We start from the raw sequence: 25,481 nt of genomic DNA, 5'->3' as shown, positions 1-25,481 counted from the left end.
AGGCTCATGCACAGGCTGAGCATCCCATGGGCAGCACCCACCAGACATTGCACCCCATTTACTGTTTGTTTGCAGCTGATGATGTTATGCTCACAAACCTAGGGCTGGCAGCAAGGAGGGAACCCTTCCTGAAACCTCAGGAAAAGAACGTCCCCTGAGATGTTCTCTTTGAACTCACTGAGACTCATTTAAATATGATAAATGTTCTCTTCCTGGACTACAGCACCCTTTCTCTCCGGCATCACGTTAGTAATTCCTCCGTGGAATGCAACAGAGGAGTCCTGCTGTAAAAACCAACTTGGCAAATCATTTGCACACCAAGATGCTCCAGGTACCTTGACCAGCATCCGCACATAAATCAGTTTTATTTTCTCCCAAGCCAAGCAAGAGATGACATTCCAGTCGTGCCCATGACAGCCACATAACCTCTTTGTGACTGAGCTGTTTTCCTTCGTAAGAACTTGCTGAACAATTTGAACAATGCATGAAACAAGCAGGGACCTGTCCACAGGCAGGGCTAGGCTCTCTTAGGAGAGCTAGAAGGGCTGAGTGGCAGGAAACGCCTTATCATCATCACAAACCAGGTGTTGAACGCACTCCTCTTCCAGTCAGGGACATGCTGGTCCTGCAGGGGCTTTTTTTCAAAGCCTCAGGCTGGGTTTACTCAAATGCAAAGCAGACAGGGCAACTCTCAATGGCAAAATGCAGATTTGCTCCTTCTCAAAAAAACTTGATTGTGCAACTAATTGCAAAAAAAAAACACCCTCTCTGTAAGATTGTCTTAATTCCTAGTTTTAGCTTTAAGAGAGCACAAGGGATAAAACATGCACACGGCTGAAATCTAAAATGTAAGAACCAGCAAAGCAGGAAAACATTAAAAAGGCGTTCTGGATGAGAAGAGATACAGGAAGGAAAGATCTTTCTCCATCAACCATGGCAAGGCTGTTAGGAGGCCCGTAGGGACAACCATGGTAGTACAGCAAGAAGGAAGAAAGGAAGCAGGGAGCCTGGCCCCGCTCCCAGCCCTGCTGCAGTTCCCACCAGCGGGGATGCAGGCTGCTGGGTCTGGAGCAGATCTCCTCATCTGTCTGCAGAAAGATGTCTGCATGGTGTCTGGGCTGTTGTAGCCACCATCAGAAGGAGCAGAGTGGTTTCTGGTGCCTCTAGCATTGCTCCCTCAACTTCCTTTGGTGCTGCAAGGCTGCAAATCAAGGGCATACCACAGCTCAGCCAAGAGGGGAACATAGTTCAGGAGGAGAGGAAGCAATCTTTTGGGTTCAAAATCTGCACTTGAATCAGTTTATAAATCCTGAAGTGCAGATCAGGAGAACAGGAGGGAGGAGGGGAAAGACATGAGAACTGCAGAGCACTCAGCGCACTATTAAACACTTCATTTCTTTTTTGGACTTCTTCCCAATGACTTTAAAATCTCCCTAGGTTTATAGAGGGAAAAAAAAATGTTTATATCCTTTACTACTCCTTCACATTCCACCCTTCAGAAGACAGGCTCATGAAGAGCCCTGGCTGGGACTCTTCTGTCTTTGGGTCTGGGGGACCACACCAGCCCCTCCAACACATCCTATCTTTACATCTCACATCCATTACTCCACAGCCTGAAATTCAGCACTTGACTTTCATATTCCTGCACAGATTTGTGCTTCCATTATCTCATTGCTTGCCAAGCGTGAACTGATATCTATTGCTCTCTTTTACCGAAATACACCTCATGTGCTTTTGTGCCATAAAGTACGGTTGTTCCATATAGTAGTAGGTGCTATTGTCAGTGTTACAAGAAACACTGAAAACACAGCAGGAAAGGGGTAAACTGACAGAGATGTTCGGTGGCTGAAATGAAAGCATAACTTCTGCTTCAGAAGCTCTGCTGGAAATATTAATCACTATTGCAAGTCTGGTTTCCTACTGAGACAGCTAATAGCTTCTGCAAAGCCAGGTTTTCCTGGGTGTCCTAGTGAAGCCTTTTAAACCTGGTTTCCCTGACCTGGAAAGGATGGCAACAAGCAGAATTGGGAGCCAGCACCCAAACTAGGTTTGTGTGTAATCAGTTGGGGCAGTGCAAGGCTGTGAGATCTATTTTAAAGGCTCACGTGGCCCTAAATGGTTGACGTGAATGTATAAGTGTATGTGCCCATAAAACACAGGGTCTGTTTAAGTGCCTACCCCATAAACACAGTCAGGCTGGCAGGCTTGGATTGCAGAGGACTGATAACTGACTAGAGGGTCTTTCATTTATAGATCTGCACCAATTTAAGCCATCAAGAGCCAAATGCCAGGTTTTTGCCTGTGGCCTGCATGAACGGGGCCTGCTCTGAGCCCCAGGCCTATGGGTGCCACAGCAGAAAGCAGGGAGTGACAGCATGAAACCCTGACCAGCCTAGACCTCAACGAGGTTTTAGCTCAAGGTGCTGGTTGCAAAGTTTAAATAAACACTGAGCTGAGGATGTGGTTTAGCTGCAGCTCCATTCTCTAGTCTGTCTGGCAAGGCTGCAGCCCTGTGCACAGGGCAACCCAGGCTCTCCAAATCACTGTTGCAAGCTGCAAACAGAGACAGAGCTAAATCTGTACTCGGCAAGGAGAAAAAAGAAACAGAAGAGTTCAGTTCCTGATAGTCACAAGACAAAGCAATGAGGGAGCTTGGATCAAGGTGTGACCAGGTGACCATTACAGCTTATGTTCAGACTGCTCAGGAACAGAAATAGAAGAGCTGGGATCTAAGGTGAGACACCAGGACAAAGCTCAGGAACTTCCCTCTGGCCATTCTGTATTAACAGTGGAAGCAGACCTAGATTCAGAGTGAAAAACACCGGGAAAACTGAAGCTTGTGTGGGATGGGATGTGGGGCTGGTTATTCTGCAGTCCCGCAGACAGGATCACAGGCATCCCATGCTCTGCAGATGAGAGGAACCCTGAGCCTTGGAGTGAGGAGGGCTGCAGCAGAAATACTGGTGCAGTTTTGTAAGATGTAAATCCTCTCTGCTTCCCTCCATCACCCTTGCAAGGTGTCAGCACGGGACAAGGATGAGGAAAGAAGCAGAGTACAGGCAGAGCAGGGGCAAAGAGAGGTGACCAGACGTCCCTCAGGACACTGCTAACCAAACTGTCTGGTCACTGTATACATAGGATGAAGCAGAAGCTTGCAATTACATTCCATTTACGTGGCCTGCATATAGCCATGCTTTATAAGCTAGCACACATCAAGGCTGAGCAGCTCAGTGGGCTTTTTCCAGGGAGTTCTTATCTCCTCTTAGGAAATGAAAACACAGGCAAATTTGCTTTTCCAGGTTAGAGAAACCACAAAATGCGAAAGACATTTGTATAAATAACATCATGCACCAAATTCCACCATTCCTTTTTACTTACTGCTTCAGCTGCATGAAGTGAAGTGTGTCTTACTGGAACAAATGCGTCTTTATTAAAAAAATATATCCCTGAAGCAAATTTACAGCAATTCTCCCTATCAATAAACAAAACAGCTGGAACTCCAGGCTCCCAGCTTTGTCACAGGCAGGCACAATGTTCATGTCACCTGTGGCTAGATGGTTTGGATTAGGTAGCTGTCAGCCCTGCATGGGCTGGGTGATGCCCATGAGTGCCATCTCTTGCTCTAAGGGCAAGAAAGTGGCTGCTGAACCCCCAGAATGGTGCATTAACAAAGTCTTTCTCAGTCCATGCCAACTGCAACTCAAATGTTCCTATTTTCAGAGGATACAAGACGTCTCCTAGCAAAGCTGGAAAACCAAACTAATAGTAATCCTTCAAAGTGGAAAAGACTTGCAGTATGAATCAGAGAGGCAAGAAGATTGCCTTCACTCCATTAACACACCGCAGGACTCCTGCTGCATCCGTCTCCCAGTGGATGGATGCAGCTTCCTCATTAGAAGTCAGAATAAATGCAAATTACAAACACAAGAGCAGTATGCGAATATAAGCATTTCTGTACTAAGCAGGTTGCTCCTTGGAATTGCAAACATAGCTATATGATGCACCATTCATTACTCCCCGTGGCTTTATATAGCTATTTCTCAAACCAATGCAATGTGCCATAGAGCGATGGCTCCTGCACACTGCAGCTTTTTCCAGGAAAATAGTTCAATTAATTTTAGCAAAGAAATGAACAGTAACTTCCAGCTGGCTCCAATAGAAAATTTAGCATGAGAAGTGCTCTGTTTATTAAACAAAGTGTACAGAGATCTCTTTGTAAGATGCAAAGTGAAATACAAGCTAAGCCATAAAAAAAATGGGTTATCAGATCTTGTGTTGGGCCACTCAGAGGTAACAGCTCAGGTTTTGCAATAAGTGCAGTCAGCCTGGCCTGATTTTTTTGGCAACATCCTGCAACTTAAGTAGAGTGCCACGAGTGCCCAGTCTGAGACCAGTTGGGAATTGTGATTTGAGCCCTTTGAACATAAGAATCCTCCATGAACAATTGTCTGCCCGTGGGCAATTTACAGACCCCAACAGCTTGTTGCCTGTCTTGAAGCACTATGCCATTTTGTAGTTAAGGAAGGGACCACGATGGCAGAACTTGTCCAGATCCAACCAACTCACATCATAGACAGTGAAGTTTTTAATTAACGAACTGATTAATAAAGAGTTGGCTTTCCCATTCACAGTCCTCTATGTTTCAGCATGAAGGTACACTTGGTGCTACCCATACCACTGCAGCACATGGCAGGCAGCTTCCCTCCTCTCCCACTGTGGGAGGAAGAGCCAACCTTGATTTCCAACAAGCACAAGAGATATTACACTAGGAAATAATGCTAGTAAAGGACCATGTAATCTTAACTTTAAGTTACAGCCTAAATTGCACTTATAAATTAATTTGATTTTTTAGGAAAGAAGTTAATGGGTATAGAAATACGGCAGCTCCTCAAGACCTGTGTGACTTACACAGGAATAGAAAAGCTGAATGAAGCACCTGGACACACCTACCCATCAACAAAAGAATGTGCAAATAGAAAATAACTGGTGGAATACCTGAAACATCCTGAAGGATGCGGGTGAGAGAAGAGCCATACAGATGAATGCAGATATACTGGTGTAGATGCTGCTACACCAAAGCAAATGCTTCATTATCACACTTCTCTAAGAATGATGCTCTCTGCGATTCTACTTGTTTCACAATCCCACCTCAGAACAGGCCAAGTACATTCTGCTTCTCCCAGATACAAATCCCAGAAACTCATTTGTCCACCACTGTTCACTGCTTCTCCAGGCAAGACCTTGGGCCTTTCAGAATTCAGCACAGAAGAGGGATGCCAGATAGTCTCCTCCAAATGGTCTGGAAGAAAATAGAGCTGAAACAGTTTAAATACTTTTCAAACACCACCTAAATAATAGGCTTCATCTTAGCATCTTCATAGAAGCTTTTCAAAGAATGAAGTGTCATTGACTTAAATTTTGCATAACTAAAGCTGGGAACTAAGCCTCCTAACTCAGACAGAATTTGTGTAGAAAAGCTCTGATCTGACATGAAACACCACGAAGCGCTGGCGTCACATTACAGCAGGTGCACAGAGGTTTTTAAGCCTCTGGCAAGAGGAAATGCACTTTGCATACATGATAGCCATGGGGAGCTCCAGCTGCAGAAGCTGTGGCTCACCTTCCGAGATACAGACTGTCAGAAGAATCTGAAGCAATTACACTCATCCCTTCTGGAAAGGGAACTGGTGGATGCAACCTGCAGTAAGAGCACCTGAAAATAAATTGGAAGGAGCAGTCAGTAGCAGCCATGGGGATGGAGATGATGTGCCTTTTCAGAGAACAACAAGAACACGCGCGGGTCTGGGAAAGGGCCTGAAGACAATATTAATTGGTCTGTGCTGCTGGGAGATGAGCATAGCAAAGAAATCCCAGGGCTTTGAGGAACACAAAGGTGGGTTCAGCTTTACCCGCTCTGAAGCTCAGACATTCAGGATAGTTATGAACACACACAAAAAAGAAAAGAGCGAGAGCAAGCATGGGAATGAGAGGAAGAGAAAGTGTGCGGATATGGATCACTACAATGATTGGAAACAGCAGGGGGACAAGCAGCTGAGGAGATGAAGCACAAGAAGGACCTGGATGTGGTTTGCTGCCCTTGCAGTGTAGTGCTTTTCCTCCCCAAACCCATCAAACAGGCAAAGTGGACAGAGGAAGAAAGAGGAGAGAAAAATAACACATTACTTCCAACCAGATAGAAATCTCTGCTACCCAAAGTGGGAAGTCCAGAAAGGAAGGAAAATGAGTCAAAGCCCAAAGGATCTAGCAGCACCAAAGCCACAGTCTCCATGGCTGTGGCCTCACCACCAGCACTTCACCGGGGATGCCCCTATCTCTAAGGACACAAGTTCCAGGGATAGCCTCCAGGCAACTGCTTCTGCTTGAGGGCCACTTAATATTGCCTAGATATTCCTAGGCTCAGGGCAGGGAGATTTCAGCATGTAGAATTCACTATAATTTTTCATGTGAATAACCCCAAGCTGCCAGCAAACAAGAAACACTGCTTTGAGAGACTCTAAACACCATGTTAGGTGTTTTGGATGTGATGTTGACTGCTATTGCAAGAAATCAGTGTTACCCAGCACATGCCTCTCAGGAGGTACACCACCAGGCTGCGTGTGGACGCTGTAATTCTTTGAGGGTGCCTCACCACCCACGTGGGTGGAGATGTGGCTGCCCACCAGCCGCCAGCTCTGCCAACGCAGTTGGCCAACGCTGACCCCAGAGAGGGGCCTCTTCAGAAATGGCTAAGAGCTCTCATAGAGCTCATAAAAGAGATGAGCTAAAGCCCATTAAATAGCATGGAAAGCCTCCCAGTCATTTTAATGGGTTTCACGCTAGTCCGCTGTCTCTTGGCTTCATTTTATACCTAGAAAACTCCATTCATTCCTGGAAGAAAAGTTGTCTGCCCTACAGCAGCACACTGGGAGAATGCAAATGGAGCAGCCCAGGGAAAATAAACTTAATTAACCATTTAATTTTAGTACTGGCATTTACACAGATCATCGATTATCTGGCTGCACAGACTCCTTCAGCTATTTAAAACTGTAAAATTATATCAATCTGAGATGTTCTCTGCCAAGACCAATGCTATGACAGCTACAGTGCTGAAATAAAGTGGGCAAATAGGCCACTCCACCACCCCATAAATCCATTCAACAGTTTATAGGGTCCAAAAGTGGAGAGAGGAGGGTCCAGTCCCAAATTCCATTCTCACTCATGCAAATCATCTCTTTTAAACTGCTCACTGGACTACTCACTTGAAAATTACTCACATGGATAAAAATACCATGCAAGTTCCCTTACCTTTCCTCATCTCCCTACATTTTATCTTATGACCATACCGCCTACAAGATTAGGTCTTGCAAAAATATTGCTCAACTGGATGATGCTATCTTCCGTGGCCAAGTAGGCAATGCCAAAACCAGAGTTGTGGTGTAGCAAGATCTGGCCTTTAGTTTTTGTCCGAACACATTGTCTTGGGTCATAGGTCTTAAGACTATGCACTCTTAAAACCAGACCCAGTGTCACACCAGCTTGTGTCATTCAAAAACCTGGTTTTAGCAATATAGTTCATACTGCAGTTAGAACCCCGTGTTACGAAACTAGAGTTTCTAAGAGTGTGGTTTTCCTTTCCAGTGCTTTTCCGCTGGCTAAGAAAGGAAAGTGGCAAGCCTCTGCCTATTTAACCCTGCAGAATTACAAGTGTCATTGCAAAAGGTTTTACAAGTGATTGTTTCCTTACTTCCCTTCCGAGTTTCGTGTTACTGTCACCTCTGTACTCATCTATGGCAAGGAATGAGCTATTTTAAAGCCCTTCTTTGCAACTGAACAGGCTAAAATAATGCCCCAAGCGCAAGAAGCAGCTTTAGCAGGAAAGAGAGCACATACAGCTAGTGCACTGAAGTGCAGATGTAGTGAGATTTACAGCAGAGACATCTTGAAAGTCCTCACTGTCGTGGTGGCTTGCAGTGATTACACCAAAATAATGGAAATTGAGTTTTAAGTTTCCTTTCCATCTATATTCATACCGAGAAGTGTAGTTAAGACTTCACTCATACTAAAAAGTAGCCTCAAGTGACTGCACAACTAAAGGTAGAACATGCCAGTGGGTGTTTTAGTAGTGTACTCCAGCACTCCTAGGACACCTCTAAGACCTTGCCATTCCTCTGCCTACCCACTGCTCCCAACCCCCACCCCTGCAGCAGCCCCAAACACAACTGGACATGCACTGCTCTGCTGACAGCACTGTGCCACCTCCCTTTGGCACACCTGAACGCCCAGCTGAGCAGCCATTCTAGTGCACAGCAGCGTGAAATGGCCCATTTGTCCTCCTTGTCTATGCTCCAGCAAGGTGTAAAATCCTAGAGGAGGAAAGCAGCTTTCTCATTTGCCAGCTGGGAGCTGGTGGCAAAGCAGCAGAACGCTGTAAAATCCTCACGGGGGAGGCCTGAGATGGAGCAAGGTGCAGCTCAGAAAATAAAGCTGTGTACAACCACAAAGATCCGCACGACCCACACAAAGCACAACAGTGTGAAGGTCCCCTCCCAGCCCCACAAAGCCAGCACTGATCTTGCCCCCTGCCACAGCCATGGATTTCTTCCTTCCATCTTCTAGCCACGCTCATTTTCTTTGCCTTGGCAATTCATCCTCCGTGGGAAGATTTCACAGCCCGTAAAGGGAATTCTTGTGGATTTGTAAAAGATAAGGACCTGCGGAGCAGCCAACCACCACATTGCTGCAGTGGGGAGTCCCAGAGAAAAGCAAACAACCAACGCAGATAAGATATTTCTCCTTTCTTCCCTCCCATGGCGGTCTCTGGAAGGCTTTTCTCCCTTAAATTAGAAGAAAAAAAGCAGGGCATGATTTTCAGACCAAATATGTGAGAGTCGCATTTTAGCCACAAACCAAATCCCAGGCACTAAAGCAATTGAAAATGGCATTCCGTATATCTTCAAGTGTCCTGTTCAGAAGCAAGAATGGATCTTCATGTGGGTCTTACAGGGGATGTTTGCAGAGATTTTTAGAGAGAAATTCACATGTGGTTGGAATTTCCTGGAGCAGAGATCTGCACGAAAAAAAAGCATCAAGGGTGGGATAAAGAAAAATAATTCTTTGTTGCGGTAACAGTGACCAAGATACAAAACTGGCTGCCCCTTCATACCGGTAGTTGCTTGAAATTGACACAAAATATTTGGTCCTTTTCTATGGAGCTTAGGAGCAACGAGCAGGCTTGAACCTTCAGCACCCTCTTTGGGAAGCATCACAAGGGAGGGTTACAGAGACCACCTTCTTCAATTACAGTGCGCAAGCACTGCTGGAACATATTTTTCTGTGGAGTAATTCAGAGCTATACTTGCAACACACACCCATTTTGAGGGTCTAAATGGGTACTTTGAAGTTATTTTAGGTAACAAGAAACAGGCTGGAATGCCTCAAATAGCTCTTTGCCTGTAATTATGAGCCAAGAGTAGCTGCATACAATGTATAGAAAACCTTCCTTCGAGCGCATGCCTCCTCAGGAACTGCCCCTTCCATGCCAGATGTGCATTTGCACTGCTGCTTGAGACAGGATCCCGTGCCATTTCAGCTCTTTGTCACACACAGGTCTAGCTGAAGGACTGGAAGACAGGCATCAATACACCAAGAGAAAAGAGAAATACAAGCAAATGCTGTAACTGAGGAGTCAAACTGCTTGAGGGCCTGCTTGAAAATAGCATTTGATGATTTGTTGTGTAAATTGTGCTTCAGTGGTTAGGACAGGAGATCGAACTTCAGCGAGGTATGCACTGAAAGCATGTTCCTGAAGCAGCTGCCATAGCAAGTTCACAGCAACACCCTGATTAATTAAGGGCTGACTAATAGAGCATTGTTTTGTTCCATCATGTGCCATAGCCTGGACGTCGCACAAGGCTGGCAAGCAGACCAGGACTGCAGCACAGAAAGGTTCGAGTCAGCTTCTGATGTTGCCACAGTCCTGGTAATGGATTTTGCATAAATAATTTAAACACTTACTGGCTCTTTTCCCTATGTAGAGTGTAGGAGTAATTGGCTTTTGCTTTTCTTTTTTAAAGTGTTTTCATATCTAAAAATGAACACACTATCAAAGTAGTTTACTATCATATTCTAGGGGCAGAATCTGCACCATTTACCTGCTGCATACATCATGCAAAGAAGTAAATACAATGCATATAAAACACTGAAACAGAGATCCATAGGTAGAGTACTATACAACACATGAGCAGTAAAGAGCAAACTTCCCTGGAACAGCTGAGCTTTGAACTTGTGCAGTTTGAACTTTAAAAGATGTAAAAACGAGTTGTGTTCACAGAGGGCACATCAGGCCGTTCCCATTTGCATGGCTGTAGGTTCTAGCAGCAGGTTTAGCATTCATGTCGCACGGCTGCATTTTCCATTACTGGGTAATACATGGCTAAAACATCAGCAGACCCAGATGTACACACGCATTACATTACACCTGTACAAGGAAATCCCTCCCACAGCAAGCACAGCCTTCCCAGCCATCAGTGCTGCCTACCCTAAAGAGCAATGGCTAGGAGCATTTTTCGTGTACATGTTATAGGAAGTGCATTACAGCCTGGAGTTAAATATTGCTGTTCCTTTTTCCTTGTGATTACAAACCTCCTTGGAGGTTCAGCATTAGCACACACAGACAAGCAGAACCTCAGGCACTGCAATCCCAAAGCCTGCATGATGTAAATTAGTCCTAATGATAAAGATCTGCTCTGGCTAGTCAAAAAATAAAATGATTGTAAATACTACAACAGTAATTAGCAAGGCTAATGAAGATTTCCACGTGGGATATCACTAAGGCAAAATTTACAGATCAGCTTAGATAAGTGTTGTAACAGCAGCTCAGATGGAAGAGCCAGGTCCTCAGCTGCACTGCCTGGCATCCTTCCACAGAAGTAAATGGAAGTGCTGCTCTGCCCCGTATCTGCAGGGACTGCCAACAGCCAAGCCAATGTGAAATACCACTGCTAGAAAGGAAGGGGAAAATAATTCTGTTTTTATATAGAAAAAAAGGGATTTGAGGTTTCTCAGGCTTGTATGATTCACAGGGGGGTAATTCAAAGGAAATCACTGCCCATGTCCCTGTGACAAGTGACCTCTAGGTCCACTCCTGGCCGAAATCTCAGCCAGAACCAGAGAGGATGAACACCAGCATGTCCACCAGCTCTCCCAGCTCACCCTGCCTTGCAACCATGCTCTCTGAACACAAGGAGAAACAGAGCCGGCACAAATGTATGAAAACGGGCCCTTCCTCTCATTTATAGCCTGATTTGAGAATGTGAGACTGATACAGTCCTTGCAAGTGGGACCAGAATTATTGCATTTATGGCAGAGTCAGATGGATTGAGGAGGAAAAAAGCCTCCATTTCTGTCAAAAACCTTTCCAGTCATTTCTTTACAACCCCAGACAGTTTATCGTATTTCAACAACTGTTTATATTTGGTATCAACTCTCTTCACAGATGCCTGTGCCCACATTGTAGTTATAGCTACACCTCATCCCTTTGACACAATCACTGTTTCTCATAGTGTCTGCAGCAAAGCAGAGGTGGATCTGAGCAGCTCATGCTGTTAGGCTGATGAAATCAAGAAAAAATGCGGCCTGTGTTTATTGAGGAAACAAAGCTACTTCCATAAATAAGCAGGAGGCACAAAAGCAAAGCAAAGATGAAATAGCACTCCAAGGGAGGCATTTCACTCATTTTTGAAGGATTTCTGTGCAAAAAAACCAGAAAGAGCTTACTTCTCTAAAATGAGAAAGTGTTCATTTTTAGTATGCTCAAACAGTTTCAAACTATTTGGGAGAAAGAAATATTAGAGGCAATCTCAGCTTTAAACAATGGTAAGGAGCCAGTCCCCCTTCCATCAGGAATGGACTCATTCCCAAGGGATTTCTACTAAAAAAATAACCAAAAACAGGGAAGGGCCAAAAACTTCTGTTTCTGAAACCAGAGTCTGAAATCTGAAAAACTCTCCAGTGTTGCACAACACCATGATGTGTCATCCTGAGCAGCACAGTGGATCTGTCTCACCCTGTCACTGCCAGGTGACCTCTGGTGGCTCCAGCCAGGTCAGGTTAGCAGCACACAGGTATCTGCATTGCCACCACTGGGAACCTATCAGAGGTCCTGGTTACCTCCATCAGCAGCAGCACCAGGCAGCAACTCAGCTTACCAAGAAGCAAAGCCCTTGAGATCAGTCTTAGTCTACATATCCATCTTTCCTCTTCTTTGATTAGCCAAGGAATGATTTCCCTGTTCCTGGAATGAGCGCTTCACAGAGATGATGGAAAGTAAATCTAGCACAAGATGATGGAAACACAAGTAACCGTGCAGATGCTTTCAGCATCCAGAGCAATAGGCACTTACAAGAGCAAAATCAAATCGGAGCAATTCATGAGGAAGTTCACAGTTCATGCAACTGCAGCCCATAGGCAGAGCCATGTTGGCATACATCAGGAACTCAAGCACCCATCCACATTACAGAAATCACCTCCTAAGCATCCTGAAGGGGACTTCAGTGGTGAACTGGAACATAGCTCTGTAGTTAAATGTTCAGTTTCATCAAGGGGGTTGTTACAAGTCTCACTTTAATATCATTTGCAAATGTTCCAATAAAATCCTCAGCCTTGCGGCAAGTCTTGTTCATAATTCCATCTCATTGATTAGTTTAAGCAAGCTACAAATGGCAAGCTGTCCAACAGTTTGTTAATGCAGGCATCTTCTCTCATGGGCACTCTTTAGAATAACAATGAATGCAGGATCCTTCTCTTGCCAGATCCACTTTAAGCTTATGAAATACTAACTCTGTCAGAAATAGGATCTTTTCAGCACCAAAGCTTATTGTTAGTCTGACAAAAACATCGGATGTGCAGCATACCTCAAAAACATGCACTTGAGCCTGAAAATTCAGACCTAACCTCTCTTTTCACTGGTTTTGGGAGGACTTTGTCTGAGCCATTGCACAATGAAATAGATCATGGGATTTGGAATCCTCGAGTCTGGCTCCATGAAGTCAAGGTTTCAGGATCCAGCTCCCTCACTGGCATTTCCAAGCCAGCAGAGTGATCGGTTCCTTAATCACTCTCCAAGGTCTGGACAAGGAGCTGGGGCCACATATACAGTGGGCCTCCATTTCCTATAGGGTCCACTGTGCCTAAAAATGTCAGAAGCAGGCCAAAAAAGCAATGGGAGCAAGGGAAACACCACATCCTCAGGCAGCTGCTGGGGAAGACCATGGCCCACATGGACTGTCAATAGCCAGATGCATCATGGCTGGCCCTGTCTCTGCCTTGCTCCCATTGGCAGCACATTTATAACTCTCCCAGGCACCATCCACTTACCATTATTGCAACACAACACCATGTAATCACATTCACACAGGATTTTCAACCATCAGTAAAAAATACTCCATTTTCAGTCACAGTTGTCAGGTCCCTCCCAGTCTCACTCCAGGCCCCAGCCCATAGCACGGCCACATCCTGCCCATTGTCTGTAGCTATTCACAGAAAACTTGAAAGAAATCCCTCTTAAAAGCTCCTCCTGACCATCCTGCCCTGCTGCTGCTCTCCCAGGGAGGTGCAGGATAACAGCAATTGAAGGCTTGCCTCCTTTGTAGTCTATTGCCCATCACCAGGATGCCATTAATCACCAGTTTAGGTTCTGTGAGGCACTGGACTAGCACAACTGTGTGGATCAGAGATTTGGGGCTCAGAGTTGCAAATACTGCAGAGGGAATAAAGGCACCTCCAGGATAATCACAGGCTTTTTTCTAGAACTTGAGAGCTTTTATAGTCTTCTTCCCCCAAAACTATGTCACAAATGACAGTGCACAGCTAGGCTAATGGTTGAAAGAGGTCCAATACCCACTAATATCCTGGGTTAAGGATGGGGAAAACAAGGTCTCATTTACAAGCTTTATGCTGTGAGATACAAATGGATTCCACACGTACTGTTTGTACTCTCCTTTTCCTCTGTGTATATTTTCATCAGAAAGATCAAAACAAGATTATTTATTTATACCCTAACGCTTAAGAGACATTGTACTGCAGTGAATCAGATTTGAGGCTCTTCATGTTCAATCATTTGTATTTATGGCCTGTGGGATAAGAAACATTTGTTCATTGCTTTCCTAGTTGTGCTCTCAACACTCATTTTGCAACCAAGTAGTCCCAGCCAGAAGAGCCTCCCCTATCAGGCTCCCATTGAGAAAGGCATACCTGTGCCGAGGAGGTGGATACCTTGGGTAGGTGCCCAGCAGCACCTTAACTCCCACTCCTTTTCATTCATCCCTTGTGCCCAGGCTCTCTGCAAGGTGCTGCTGTGGGTGGCCACAGCCCCATTTCACACTTATCTCCTTCGTGGGGTCAAACGCTCCCATTGCACAGAGGTAGATCAGCTTCTTGGTTTTCTCAAGTGGTAAATGTGTTCCTTCTTCAACAGCCCTGTAGAGTTGCTGACTTTTTTAATGTACTAATAAATCTCACATTCACTAACCCCTTCAGAAGATCAAGAAATAAGATTTAATTATCTCCGGAAATTGTATCACTTACGTAGCATAATGAAAATGCTGCGGTTTGTTGTCTTACACTGCTGGAAGTACCAAGATCAAAGAATTAACACAAGATTCAAGATTAGATCTGGCTTTGCAAGCACGCAAGGCAGTGTTTGCCTTTGATATGCAAAGAAAGAATCATTGAGTAAATTTGATAACATCAAGCTAGTGAGAGCTTTCAAATGCAAGCCGAGCAACCTCGAGGTAGCTTGAGACAAGCATTTTGATAAAGCAGCATTAAAAAAAAACCACTTCCAAAGCCTTAAGTCAGGATTTATTTCAAACAAATCAGAAAGGCCCAGCAATTCTGTTTCAGTATTTTGCCTCCTGACACCTTACTGTAGGAAAAACATGGGAGCAGGTGGAGCTAATGAGATCATTTGTCATTCTCAGCAACAAGTATTGTAGAGCTACTAAGATTTGGGGATGAAAAACTCATCTCCATCACCTTTCTTCTAAAAAGAGGAAATTTAAGGCAAGCTTTTGAGGTGTTCTAGATGCCATGTATTTGTTTGGCTTTTTTTTAAGCCTTTTGGAAGGGGCAAACAGAATTCCATGAGCTCCGATGATCTAGACACCAAGAACCCCGTGAGGTATTATATTAAAAAAATGTTACCACTGGTCAATGCATGCAGTGCTGTAAGGAGAAAAAATCTCCACCTCAGTTTCTCTATCAGTGAATTGAAGGCATTTACAAAGCCTCATGGTTTAGAGGGTCAATGGTGGCTCCTTACATCCAGCCCCCAGAGGGCTTTCTTCCATAACAAATCAGAGGAGTTTTAGATCAGTCTCTGGAGTAAGTGTATGGACTACTGGAACCACACAAGCTGCCATGCAGATGAGGCTGCAATCTACAGAGTGGCTTTTAAAAGACACAAATGAGCTTTTATTGTTTCAGAACAGAGACATAGAGAAGATGGAGACTGTCACCAGTGAGACAAGTCACTCTGCTCTTAGCTTTCTTATGCAGACGGTACCAGAGCTTGGAGGATAATCAGCGTTAAATCTGTACCTGCCTCTGCAGTCAGCCCCTGCCCAAAGTGGAGCAGAAAGGCTGAGTTCATCCCAGGCCAGCAGGGACAAAAGGCACAGCTATTCACCCAGCTCACTGCACTGACAGGCCGAGCTGTTAGCAACTTCAAGCATAAGCAGAAGCAAAGCACAAAACACACAAATATTCTCTAACTCTCCCCCCTCCTAGCACTGCAGGAACCATCAAGTGCTGTTTTCCCTGGAAGACTGAGGCATCAGTATTTCCTTCCTTTTTAAGGCAGCCCTTTATTGTACACAGTACTTTGGAGCCTCCACTGCTCCTATCACACAGCTGGAGAAACCAGGGCACAAATGCACGTTGTGAGTGGCCCAAGAGCAGACAGAACCTTGTACACCATCCAGTATCTTTGCCACTGCCTTGCATTTAAGGGGCTTTAGAAAAATAGCAGTGGCAGGACCCAGGCAGATAACTCAAACTCAACTACAGCCAAATATACATACATCCTAACTGCAGTACGTTATGGGAAAGGCTACATTCCCCTTTTAATGTCCATGTCTTCACAGGTCCAGAATTAATGTCCGTGCCCACAGCATTAATTACCCTCACTTTGATATCGCACAGGGAATGCTTCAGAAGCAGTGGAGCCCTGCAGTCCCTTATTACAGCGCACTTCTTAAGCCCAGGAAAAACTGTGATAATCAATATTGATTGATCTCTGCATTTAGTCCCGCAGCTGCTTCTAAATCACAAAAAGCACTTCATCAGATAATGCATCTTTTTAAATTTACCAAAGAGGTAGTTACGCATAGGCTTCAGGGGCTAGACATGCAAGAGTGCACTGATGACTCCTAGAATAGATGGGAATAATTAAATGCCTAAAAACACAGCTCAAACTGGAGTACTGACACAGATTCCACCTTGCTGGTGGAACAGCATGCCAAAGAGCATGGATTAAACACCCTTCAAGTAGCTGAGATTCCTGTTCCACCATCCACAGCTGTGAACCAGCTCCTGGCTTGGGTGCAAAGCAAAGTGGGGCCTCTGGAAGAGGAGGCAGTAGATGAGGCTTCTGGATTTGTTAATTGGCACATGGATGATCCACATTTTAATCTCCCTTCTACTTGCAACACAGCATAAAGCTCTTATTTCCCCACCTATCTTAAAGGCCTCCAAACCACTAAGCCAAGAGGATTCTTTAAGCCTATCTTCCTGGAGGAGCTCTCCAGGTAGAAGAAGCAGGAACACCCCAACTCTGAACCCCACCGGAATTTCACTCAACCACATGCCTGTTGAGCAGACCTATAGCTTAGCTATAGAGACTTTAGTGCAAAGTAGAGCTTAGCCACAGAAAAGACAGCACCCACAGGTCAGGTTGGCAGGAATTAAGGCTGATAGGTCTTACTGCTATCTCTCCATAGGCGGCTGACACCAGCTGTCAGATAAACCTTAAATTTTAAGAACCCCAGTTATGCAGTTCAATAACAATTAATTTCATTGCTTTCAATTGTGAATCAACCACAGAAAATTACCCAGCTTTTGAAAATGATGGGAAGACTTGGTCCAAAAGATACAATATAGTTCACAAATACTGTCAAGGCTATATGGGGAATGAGAAGAAAACTGAAATGAAGTGGAGACATTTTCAGGAACATTATCCTTAACTTTGTCATATACAGTCAAACTGATGGTCACACGCACTGGAAAGAGGAACACGGATTTACAGTACCCGTGTGCAATTCAGACTCGTGAAAAAGTATTAAATCATTTCTCAGAAAAATAAACTTCTTATCTAACACTCACACTAGATGATACTAGATTTTATTAGCAAAATTGAAGATGAGCTGGCACTCCTGCAAAAAAAAAAAAAGAAGTGAAGCCCACCTATTTCCCCCTGGCAGTTGCTTTTATTCTTGATCATAGCCTGATAATGACAAATAGCACTTACTTCATCAGCAGAACAAGAATTTTCCCTGGTAGCCAATGAAGCTGCCTATTCTCCTTAAGTCCACATCAATATATCTTCACTGGAGGCCAGGGAAGCCCGCAAATTCACAGTGCTGGGATCTGCACTTTTCAAGGGCATCAACTTGACACCGTATAAATATTACATGCTTTTCTTTCACTTTGTAGTTCAGAATTGATCCATTCTAGAGTAACTTCAGAGCTGAGTACAACATAATTCATCTCTAGTTGGCATTCATGTCTGAATAACACACCAAGTATCCCTACACTTAGTGATGAAGCCTCTAAGAAAATGGTAGCGTATCTTTTTCTTGCTCAACACCACAACCCTACTTGGTTTTTTTGCCCACAGATATTGCCTAATTCCAACAAATTAGCTTTCCCAAATCCTATTCCAACAACACAGCTTTACTAATTCCAAGCATATGGCAAGAGAAGAGGGCGAGGCTTTGTTTTCACCAGAAACTGCTTGAGCTAGAAGCTGGTGCAGCAGAACAGAGGAGCAGAAATATCTCCCAGGCAATGCTGTACCTGGCTGGAGGGTGTAATGCAATGGAAAGCACAGCAATGATAGCAGAGCAGCAAGCCCCTAGGCTGCAGCAGGTGAGGATTTGCTCAAATGCAACAGCTGTGAGCACAGAAACAAAGGAAAGAATCTGCTTACCTTCAGAAGGTCTCAGGTAGGGAGGGATCTCCACCCAGATACCCTCACCTCCACTGCCAACCCTTAAATGAGGTCTGGGAAGGGGTGGATCCTGGCTCCAGCCCTTCCAGTCACTCAGCTGCATTGCACACACCTGAGCTCCCCTGGGTTGGCCCTGCCTTCCCACCAGGTGCTCAATCACTGGTTCAGGCCATGACTTAGCATTTCTGCTGCAGGAGGGAATACAAACCCCACTGCCTGCAGCAGGACAGCAGACACCCAGCTGCATGCTGGCTAGAAGTATGGATCCAGCACTGAGAGAACAGAGATTTGGCATCTGAGCCTGAGATAAAGAGGACTTTTTTGTTCCATGGAGGCCCCAGGGCTGGGATTTCAGTCTCCAAGCTCACTCAGGGCAGAGCAGGATCTGCTGTGAGCTGATTGAGTGATACGCCACAGGACTGGGGCAAGCCTGCTATGGAAATAGGGCAGAGCAGCTATAGTGCTGCCATGGAGCATATGGAGCCAACCCTATACCAGCATTGCTTGTTTTACACTTCCATGCAGCGTGGAAGGATTTTAGCCCAATCAGTGACTGCTTTTCAGCTTCACTAACGAAGCATGCCTGGACAGCCTGTTTCACAGTACTGGCCCCTCACCCCAACACAGCTGGCAGAGTTGGCCACAGCATCTGAGACCTCCATCAGGCAGGACACCGTGGACATCCCAGGCCTTCCCATGCTACCAGGAGTCCTGCTGACTTCAAAGTTTATACAAACTTCAGCATCAGCAAGTCTGTACACATAGTCAGTGCTTGGCTGAAAAATGTGGTCGTAGCAAAAATACAGCTTTAGATACTCCAAAACAAAGATTATCTGCTACAGGTCTCTGAAAGAAGAAGAAAGTCTTTTGACATTTCTAAGTAACTCATCTTAAACTAACTGGCTTCAAAAAAACATCACTATTCTCAGCCTGAAGCAGAAATTAATTTATTCTACCAGAAAATGAGTTCCATAAATACCAGCAAAGTGCCAGTGGAAAGGCAACTTTGCAGAAGCATTTGAGTGATTTCTTGAATAAGGTTTGCTACCCCTCATTACTCTTCTCATTTCAAGCACTTAAGTGAGATTAGACTTTAGCCTCTTTAAAGAGGATACATCTTGTATAAGACCATCTCAAAGTTCAGGTGATATCACTCAGCCAAGAGCTTGAATTTCTCCACCATGTGTCCCTATTTTCCACTTACCCACACTTTAAGGACACCTGTTTTTTATTTTTTAACATTTATTCTGAAAGTGGGGATCATCAGAGCAATTCAATGTCAGGTTAATTTTATTCACTACATTCTCTGAGATGTGATACTACATGGACACAATACGCAGAGTTTCTATTCTTCTGTTTTTGCCTTTCTTGTTTCCTCAGATTATGTCCTCCAAATCCCCTAACACCAGTGTGCCCTGCTGGAATACCAACAAGTGATTTAACACAAATGGCAAAACAGACTTAGTGCAGGAATAGGTTATGCAAGCCTTCCCTGTGTTCTAACTCCAGAATGCTTCAGTGCATTGAATTAGCAGTTCAGTTCATGGTGACAGAGCTACTTCCAGACAGAGATAGAAATCACTAGAAATAAAAGCAGAAAGTGCTCTAATAACTTCTTATTGTACTCCACAACTTTCACCTTGCTTACAGACTTGATCAGGAGACAAGGGAGCCTGGCTCTGCATTTCCACTTAAGGGCAATGAAATAATACTGGCCCCCAGAGTTCAGACCTTGTAAGAAATAAGATTCCTCTATTTCCCATCCCTTTTCACTCCTACCCCTTTCCCAAGGGGTTCTGGAATAGCTTTCCCTCTTTCCTTGGAATTTTCCCCTGCTTTTTCACAAGTCAGGGCTTTCTGCTTTCAGCGCTCGTCATCTCCCTCCGCTTGGTGAGAACCCCCTCTCCCAGGGAAGGGCTTGGCCTGCAGACATATCCCTGCCTCCCCACTGCTCCCAGGGCTGGCTCTGCTCAGTCACCTCCAAGGAGAGGGCACAGTGACACTCAGAATCCTGGGTTTGCTCTCTCAGATGTCTTTTCTTACACTTTATCAAGCCAAGAATGGAGAGAGTGCCAACAAATCCCTACTGGTGGAGCAAGCTTCCTCCTCCACCTTCAGCTATGATGGAAAGTCTGCACGTACTGCCTAATAGCGAAGGTCAGCCTGTTTTAAACAGGCTAAAGAGTCAGCTGTCATTTTTAAAGCATTAAATGAGGTGTGAATTGTAGAAGCTCATCTACAAATGCACATTCAGGTCCCTGTTCTATTGCTACATACACTACAGAGGTCATAGCCTGCAGATATATTTTTTTTTTCAGTTTGGCTTTGCTCTTTGCTAAGGGATCAATAAAATGCCTCAGGTTTCCTTTTTATTGCAACTTTGTCATTGAGGGTATCTTACCCTAGGTAGTAAGCTGCTGGTACTAAATATTGTATTGCCTAGAGCTATTTATTCTTTTATAAGATAAAGTACCATGAGCAAAACCATTGCTAATTGAAATGCAATACCAGAAAATAAAAGCAAAACTTTGGTTAGATTGCCACAAAACGTTAAATAGTTTCCATTGTCAAGAGCTCTCATGAAATTGCTCTTCTCTCTCCACCCCAACAAGTTGGAACAAGAATATACAGTCTCAAAAGAAGACTGGTTTTGGGATCACAGCTAGTTGTCTCTCTCAGAACAGAGAGCTTGGCAGCACTTGCACAAGACAGGGCTGTTTTGTTCGAGAGAACTAACTTTCTAACAGGGCTGCTTTACAATGGAGGCCTCACATCCTTAACTGCAAGGAAAATACTGCAGGAATGCCCTGGGGGTAGCAGCTTACTCCCCTTCCCAGCTCAGCTAGGAGCACTGACATCAGGCAGCCAGAGAACAGGAAAAAGGAGCACCACCGTTAAGCCTACTGCAGGAGCAGAATTCACTTTAATCCCATTCCCAAAGATGACTCACATTCCTTAGCAGAACTTGAAAGTCAAGGTTCTACCCTTTAAGGTCTTCATCTTCTTTCAGCATTGGCCTCATAGCGATTTTCCATGTAAACAGGAAAGTTTTAATTGCATAAAGGGCATTTCTGCTGTTTTTGTAAGAATTCCTTTAATCAGATGCAATACTTAAAGAAAGCTGTTCCTTATTCAAGTAACAGATTACTGAATAATAGGGAACATTATTCAAACTAAGTGAAGCAATATTACAGAACATGCGAGTTGAATGTTTTAAACCCACAACTTCAGACAATGCCTGGCATACTCCATGAAATTTTGTCAAATAGAAGCAAACTTGGACAATGTACCTGCACAAGGCTGCAGCGCACACTCTAATCATAACCAGTTTGAGGCATTGATACCCAGTGAACAGGAACAACCATATAATCCCATTCACGCATTTTAGGGGTTATATACATCCATAAAGTTAAACCATAATGAGAGAAGGAAGTGGTGATTTCCTTAGAAAAGAGCTCATCATATACAGCTGTGCGTGCTTCGCAAGCAGAGGATACAACTGCACAGGTTGTGCTAGATGTTATCGGGCCTTTCCCCCAGCTCTTTTTGCTTGCATTTCTTAAAATAGGATAATGGGGGGGGGGGGGGGAGAAGTTGCAGCTTATATAATGATATAAATAGCTGCAATAGTATTAGTTGCTCTCGTTCTTTATTTTGTTTGTTACTGAGCCATGGAAGAGGCTGTTCTTAAGAATTGGTAGCTGCTTTTCTTTTATTTGTTGGAATATGCATTTCTTCTCTTCACTTTATCAAGAAGTAGCCATGGTATGCTTTTTTTGTGTGTTGCTTGGCTGTGATAGGAACTTTGTTCCTACTCTGAGCTGGATCATATTTATACATGCATGCAATTCCAAAATGTGGTCATGATCTCCTTTGCTGTAATTTTTGTCTCAGGGAAGGGCTTTATTGAGAGTTCTTATGCAAAGCTCTTAGATCATTCCTCTTGAGCTGGATTTTTGTCTCAGCTAATGAAGGTTCATGCATACTTGTTTCTGTTATTTCTGTATCTGCTCTGCACCTGTGAGATAGGATCAGGTGGTGCTTATTGGGGTCTCTAAAAAGCTACTGACAAACTCACTTATGAAAACTTCTGCAAAAGCAAGGAAGCACAGGGTGCAACATAATGGGCTGTCATGGCTCAAGAGATGTAGGAACAGAATGAGAAATATTATGCTTTTTTTTTTTCCTGAAAACTGGTGGGGCTGCCCAAGGCTGCATGCTGATTCCAAGAGGAGGAAGGCATCCATGCTTATGAAGAGCACTAGACAAGGTGGGATGCCTGGAGAGAAAATAAGGGGGAGCTGGTAGATGACTCAAAGCATGAGCCAGTAGAGTTCAAGGTAATTCCACCTGACAAGAACAAATATTTGGTGCACTTTGACTGTTCTGTTGTACAATAAATGTATGCTGATGTTGCTAAAGGCAGATAAGAGAAGCTCCTTGCATACAGCAGCATTAACAGAAACAAAAGGGTGCCATACCTTCAAGTGAAGTCTAATCCAACCTGACTGGGTGTATTGTTTCCTTCTGAGCTTCCCACCTCAAAAACGCTAGGAGGAGGATTTGGTTCCTGTAAGGTCCTCACCATGGAGATGTGTAGTGTAGGGACTGAGAGAACATTCTTGACACTTGTTGCTTTTTCCATCTTTAAAGGAAGACTATTTAAAAAAATATATGTTTCTAACATAGGGGCACGCTTTGGGAAGTCTCACCACTCAGCCTTGCTCTGGTCTGTTTCTGCTAGTGTTGACCAAGGCACCTAGCTTTAGTCCCAACTAAAAAGGGAAAGGCCCAATAGATATAATATTGCATATATATCTAATATCAATGTTACACAATTTTCATGGCTCTGGGAGCACCCTGAGTACATCAGAAAATTAAATTATGGCTGATTTGGACTGTGGATCACCCTACTCTTCTTGACTACCCATAGAGATCAGCTGATAATTTCAATGCTAAAAATATTCAGGGATTAATACACAACATCAAAAAACAAGTTTATACAGGCACAGTGCTATAACGCAATGGAAAACACAGCAAAGATAGCAAAGTCCTACACTGGAGCAAGTCAAAGTACGCTCAAACGCAGCAGCCACAGACACAAAGGAAAAACCTACTTACCCTTAGAAGGCCTCAGGTAGGAAGGGACCTCCACTGAGATACCCTCACCTCCCCCTGCCAACCCTTAAATGAGGTCTGGGAAGGGGTGGATCCTGGCTCCAGCCCTTCCAGTCACTCAGCTGCATTGCGTGCACCTGAGCTCCCCTGGGTTGGCCCTGCCTTCCTACCAGGTGCTCAATCACTGCTTCAAGCCCTGATTTAGCATTTCTGCTACAGCATGAAACACAGACAATACTTAGAAGATGGAGAAGAGATCAACATCATGGAAAGACATCTGCTCCAAAAGTGCCCACTCAGAGGCAATGGATATTCCCAGCTGCTTTCCTCAAGCACACGTGGCTCTGCCCCTAGGACTGTTGTGGAGTATTTATTTTACTAACTCCTTGTCTTTGTTTTTTACCCCATTTTCTCACTCTCTGCAAACAAAGTGCTTACTGATCCTAATTAACAATACCAAGGGATAACGTTAAAGATCAACAGAGTTACCTTTGTCATGCTGATGTTGAAAGGACTTGGTAGGATAGCGCAACGAAAATAAAAGCAGTCTTTCACTGCTGCTCACAGCTATACCCTTAGCTTCAGTGCAGACATGCTTGGAATATCAGGCAGGGAATTAGTCGTCCTCCCCCCCCCCTTTTCATCCTGTTGCTGCACTAGAGACATCTATGAAACATCTTGCTTTAAAAAGTGTCTGTATACCTGTATGTAACATTTACTGCTTTCATAAGATCTTGTTCTCTGCTGCATGACGTTGCTCCTCCAAGAGAATTTTTGTGTTAATGAAAAATTTAAGAACACAGCTCAAAGAGGGCAGCTGGAAAGGTGTGCGTTTAACATTTTTTCTGGTGGTTATGTTTGCACCGGATCAGCTGTATGATCAGTAGAAACATAGCATAGCTTTGATAACCTCTTGCTTCACTGAAAGTAGAATGCTTATGAAGTTCCTTTAAAAATAATAATAAGGCCTTCACGCTGTCTGGATGACATCTAGCAACAAATCTCTCCACATTACAGGTGGCTTTTGCAGTCTACAGGTGCCAGTTGTTAATGGGGTCGAGGAGGGGGCAGCTGGCCCACCTGCCCATGCATTGTGCTCCTCTGGGGTATGCTGTGAAAAGCCAGCTCTTGAAGGTTCTGTTGTACACCTCTGACGCCAACGTTTGGCTGCTTCACCAACCTCCGTACAGTCATGAGACTTTTCCTCTCTTGTGTCACAATGTGTTAATTAGGATGGGTAATACATGGCCTCCATAAGCTGTAGCAATAATTTCTCTACGCACGCAATTATTTCTTGCCTTCTTTGTCGTGTCCTGAAGTCAATCATTAATTTTCACTAGGAGCTGTCTCAACAAGTCAACAACATCATGAATATTATAAACAGCAACTTTCTCTTCGGTAGCCAGGCTCTGAATACCAATTTTTAACCAGAATATTTGATCAAATTCTACCGAAAGTGCTAGTAGAGGAAATGTATCGCAAACTTATTTGTGAGTATGTAGTTTAATTTTCATTTTAGTGTGGAAGTCTAAAATGGCAGGTGAGTGAAATATCTATATTTGCACAAAGTAAAAGGTAAAAAATGCAGTGATGAAGGATAGTGAGCAAATCAGTAGGAGATATGATCTGAGTTGTGGACACTGAATGGCCTTTTATGCAACAGAAAACACTTTTTCAACTGATTTCTGGAGAATATGAACCAACTTTCTGCTGTGTCTTATAGAATATAACTTGATATTTCAGGCCTGTGATGTGGATTTCATTACCCCAAGGAAGTCAAATTGATTAATCTCATCTAGAGAATAGCTTTTATTTGAAGATGTTTCGGGAATAGAATCTAGAGCCAGCTCCATTCACAAGCATTACATTGTTCATCTTATGAGGGGATCCAACCAGATGTGTTGTACTACAGCACAGAATGGCCATTACAAAAGTGTTAGTTTTCCAGTCTTCTCCCATCTGCCAACAAACTGTCTTTGCTTTGATTTTCTTTGATAATTTGCCCTATCCAAATGAATGTTTCAATGTTACTCTCACAATTTTTTGCATTTAAAATATGGATGGAAATCCTTTTGCCTATATGATTTCCCAGCAGATGGCTGAATTCCCAACATAAGCTTTCTGGCATGCACGGTCC

The 25,481-nt window shown here is 44.0% G+C and overlaps 2 long non-coding RNA genes across 2 annotated transcripts; both read right to left on the bottom strand.

Annotated features, from left to right (window-relative positions):
- Positions 213-6,187, bottom strand: LOC110399984. Its single transcript, XR_002439507.1, has 3 exons — positions 5,621-6,187; positions 4,996-5,299; positions 213-1,201 (listed from the first exon to the last, which is right to left on the bottom strand). It is a non-coding gene; the product is annotated as an uncharacterized LOC110399984 (long non-coding RNA).
- Positions 8,000-23,385, bottom strand: LOC110399983. The gene is made up of 2 exons (XR_002439506.1): positions 23,348-23,385; positions 8,000-9,620 (listed from the first exon to the last, which is right to left on the bottom strand). It is a non-coding gene; the product is annotated as an uncharacterized LOC110399983 (long non-coding RNA).

The sequence above is a fragment of the Numida meleagris genome, chromosome 5 (assembly GCF_002078875.1).
Source record: "Numida meleagris isolate 19003 breed g44 Domestic line chromosome 5, NumMel1.0, whole genome shotgun sequence".
In the NCBI taxonomy this organism is placed as follows: Eukaryota; Metazoa; Chordata; class Aves; order Galliformes; family Numididae; genus Numida; species Numida meleagris.
The sequence above is the reverse complement of the archived record's forward strand: the minus strand, read 5'-3'. Positions and strand labels throughout refer to the sequence as shown.